Genomic DNA, 5,000 nt, shown 5'->3' on the forward strand with positions numbered 1-5,000 from the left:
ACACATATACACACACACACACATATACACACATACACACACACACACACACATACACACACACACACACACACACACACACACACACACACACACACACACACACACACACAGTATATATTTATTTACACTGGGCCTCTTTCTCCAGTTGCTGGTGATGATGCTTTTATTCAGCAGATGATGGAGTTTAAAGTGTAGTTTTTGTTAATTACGGACTAATATCATGTAGAGTTTGGGGGCTAAATGTAAACGTGCCGTGAACACGATGGCATTCGTTAAAAAATGAGTGAGATGTTTGTAAATCTGGAGTCCAGAAATATTTACAGACATTTTTCCTGAGAGATTCAAACCTGCTGCTCTTTATGTGTACAGTACAGTGTGTGTGTGTGTGTGTGTGTGTGTGTGTGTGTGTGTGTGTGTGTGTGTGTGTGTGTGTGTGTTTTAACAATGTGTACTTTATTCTTTGTCTGGGAATAACTCTAGGTTTACTGTATAGATTTACATAGTTACATGATGCTGTCACACGTCACTGTGCCTGTTTATTATTAACCTGAATAAGTGACTTCTCCTTCATTTCTGTTTATTTCAGTTAAAGTGGAGGGTGTGGCTTCTGTGCCTGTCACTCTTAATAAAGTGGGTGTGGCCTCAGTATATATGTCTTCTTTATAACTGTCTGCTCTGCCTTTGATGATCCAGAGACACTTGTCACTTGTCTGTCAGTCCTTATGAAGGAGGCGTGGCTTCTGTACTGTACATGTTTTTTAATAGACTCTGTGTCTATTACTCCTGATGGAGGAGGCGTGGCCTCTGTCTGTTAGTCTTAATGGAGGAGGCGTGGCCTCTGTGTCTGTCAGTACTAATGGAGAAGGTGTGGCCTCTGTCTGTTAGTCCTAATGGAGGAGGCGTGGCCTGTGTCTGTTAGTCCTAATGGAGGAGGCGTGGCCTGTGTCTGTTAGTCCTAATGGAGAAGGTGTGGCCTCTGTCTGTTAGTCCTAATGGAGGAGGCGTGGCCTGTGTCTGTTAGTCCTAATGGAGGAGGCGTGGCCTCTGTCTGTTAGTCCTAATGGAGAAGGTGTGGCCTCTGTCTGTTAGTCCTAATGGAGGAGGCGTGGCCTCTGTCTGTTAGTCCTAATGGAGGAGGCGTGGCCTCTGCCTCTGTCAGTTACATTTATGGAACAGTAGTTCCCTGTGTGTCAGTCCTGGTGAAGGAGGTGTGGTATAGATGGGCGTGGCTTCCCACTTCTCTAAGATTACACTTTTATTTACATTAAACAGCTGTTTTCTTTTAATCAGTTGTTAAATCTGGCCATAGATTAACATCCTGTGTGGTCGTTTCCTGCTGTTAATGATACTGTTGATTAAAGGTTGGACTGGAACAGGCTCCATGATGTGGGACTGACTGAGAGGAGAAGCTGTAATTCATCGTTACCTAAGATTCAAACAAAGAGTCACACAGACCGTGTTTCTGGGTCACAGACAGATGACACAGTTTTATACGTTTTATTTTGTGAAGAAGATTCAGTCCTTAAGTCCATCCTGTTGAACAGAGACAGAGAGAGAGAGAGAGAGAGAGAGAGAGAGAGAGAGAGAGAGAGAGAGAGAAACGGGGGAGAGAGAGTGAGAGGGAGAGAGAGAATGAGACAGAGGGAGAGAGAGAGAGTGAGAGAGAGAGAGAGATGGGGGAGAGAGGGAGAGAGACAGAGGGAAAGAGAGATGGGGGGGAGAGAGGGAGAGAGAGGGAGAGAGAGAGAGAGAATGAGACAGAGGGAGAGAGAGAGAGAGTCTCTGTAACAGAAATGTTCATGTAACTGAACTCTTTTCCTCTGCACTTGTACACTAACATGTTTCTGTAATGCAGTAGATAGTCATCATGTCTTTAATGGTTTATAACTGACACTTTAGTGTATGTTTAAACTTTAGACCTTCTTCTTTATATATATATAAAAAACTCACTGCTTGAGTTTGTGAACATGAAACATTTTGTTAGATTATTATAATATGCATTTCTTGTCATGGTCCTTGATGTGAGAGATCAGTGAGGAGCGATGGATCTTCTGTAATATTTACAATCTACAATGTTATAAGTAGTTGTCTGTAATCTGCTTATTTCATAATACTAAAGTAAAATGTGCTCCATCATGGACCTGTGGATGTATTTTATCAGTTCATGGTCAGGATAGAGGGGGTGCCAATACTTTGTACAACATAACACTGGTCAGCTGTTATTATTCAGAAAAAAAAATTAAATAATGTTCATTTTACTTCAATATTTTTAACTTGTTTTTTAGTCCTGTGTGTGTGTGTGTGTGTGTGTGTGTGTGTGTGTGTGTGTGTGTGTGTGTGTGTGTGTGTGTGTGTGTGTGTGTGTGTGTTATTTATGCTGAACTGGATTGCTGGTGTGTGTCTGCATCCGGGAGGAATTATTTTTTTCTTAAATTGACATAATCATTTACGCAAAGGTTATTTGAACAGAGTTAATGGTTACTCCTGGAGTCACACCTCAGATACACACACACACACACTCGCACATGCACACACACACACACACACACACACACACACACACACACACACACACACACACACACACACACACTCACACACACATACATACACACCTCTCTCTCTCACACACACACACACACACACACACACACACATACACACCTCTCACACACACACACACACACACATACACACCTCTCTCACACATACTCACACACACTCGCACATGCACATACACACCTCTCTCACACACCCACACTCACACACACATATGTACACCTCTCCCACACACACACTTGCACACACAAACCTCACACACACACACACACACACACACACACACACACACACACACACACACACACACACACACACACACACACACACACACACAGAAACCTCACACACACCTCACACAGACACACTCTTATTTTGAGATTCCAAATGCAACATATTTTTATTTATTATAGGCTGTGTGTGAAAATGCTTTAAGTGGTAAGGTGTGTGTGTGTGTGTGTGTGTGTGTGTGTGTGTGTGTGTGTGTGTGTGTGTGTGTGTGTGTGTGTTTGTAATGTAAAAAAGAATACATGTAGGTTGTGTGTTTCTGTTGTGCAGTTTACATTTCTACCTAGAAAGCAGTTTTAAATAAATAAATTTGAAGGAGAATTTTAAATAGTCTAGTTTTTAAAATAAAACTCAGAGCTTTGTCAGAATTGCTTGTGTTTGTCCTGCGACCAATAAAGGCAAATCTCGTTTTGTGTGTGTGTGTGTGTGTGTGTGTGTGTGTGTGTGTGTGTGTGTGTGTGTGTGTGTGTGTGTCCGTCTAACAGTACTTTTAATTAAAAGAGGATCAGATTTGTGTCCTGGTTCACCATCTTGTAGGCAGGACCTGAACTCCAAACAAAGGACAACAAATACACACACACACAGAGACACAGAGACACACACACACACACACACACACACACACACACACACACACACACACACACACACACACACACACACACGATAGCATAGCAGTGGAATCAGTACACCTCATATGTGGCTTTAACCCACGAATATTTTTTTTTCCATGTTTTATGTATTTAATGAAATCACGACTTCCAGTGACATGTGCATTTTAAAACAGATCTTTGTCGCCCTCCAATGGTGCTTATAAGCAACTACAGCGGTGTGACTACGTTTATATGTCCACCAGGGGGCAACATTACACAGTTGTTAAACAGTACGGATTTATATTTTATGACGCTTCAGCGTCACTTTTCCATTTTTTGTCATTTTTTTCTATGGAAATATATTTAGAAACCTAAAAAATTAAATGTAAATTATTTTAGGTAAAAAAAACTAAAACAATATTAGTTATTAAAATAATAAAATGTAATAAAATATACAAAGCTTATATAGTAGTATATATAAAATAAATATAGCATACTAGACTAAATATTATATATATATATATATATATATATATATATATATATATATATATATAATATTTAGTCTAGTATGCTAAATTTATAGAAAACAAAATTAAAGCTTAAACCAAATGGATTATTTTTTTATTTTTTTGTGATTAGGAAACATTATTGATTAAAATATTGTTTTATATTCATCAGTATAGCTGAGTTTTGTAGCAGGTCTTTGTCGCCCTCTAGCTGTGATTATAAGCAACTACAAATTCTGTCTCTTAGGCATGTAGATAATGGATTAGTGTTATTCTATTAAGCATTTCTTGATCCTGTCGAGAATCGAAAAAAGTTCATATGTTTAACCACAAACTAGATTTCTGGCTTTTTAAATGACTAAAAAAACCCTAAAATGCCTAGGACTTTTTTATGTTTAGATGATTTCTTCAACATACATGTAAATATCCTGAAATTAAACTTCTGTTTCATTTTAGAGGTAGAACAACAATTCGGCCTGTTTATGGACTGCACCACCTTTTTGCTATCGTTTCATATTTATCTAAATATAAAAATAGACATTTTTATTTTCTGTCGTTTGTATTGCTTGTAACCATGGTGTCTTTTGGTTTTGCAACATCTCCAGTTAGTCATCTACATTATCACCTACAACCCTCGACTGAAGTTACTCAGATTGTGACACCGCAATCAGACCTTCTGTGACTCAATGGTTTTTTATTGTGACTCATAAAGCTCTGGCCACCTGAGCACTGATGAGTCTGGTTAAGGTTCTGAGTTTGGAACCAGAAGGTAATGAATTTAAATCCCAGCTTCTTCTTCTCATTAAATCAATGAGTTCCATGTATTTGGTGGAATGTTGTGTGTAAAACACTTAATAACAAAATCATATTCAGGATTAAATCATGATATATGCTGGAATTTATATCTCATTCAATTATGTCTTTGACCTAATCTTAATCCTAACCCCAATTCTAACTTTAATCCTAACCCTAACACTTAAGTTCCAGTCTAAGGAGTGTGCTGCTGGGTTTGATTTGACCTGTTCCACCCTGTCTGAAGGCACTTCCG

The sequence above is a fragment of the Tachysurus fulvidraco genome, chromosome 4, assembly GCF_022655615.1.
Source record: "Tachysurus fulvidraco isolate hzauxx_2018 chromosome 4, HZAU_PFXX_2.0, whole genome shotgun sequence".
Lineage (NCBI taxonomy): Eukaryota > Metazoa > Chordata > Actinopteri > Siluriformes > Bagridae > Tachysurus > Tachysurus fulvidraco.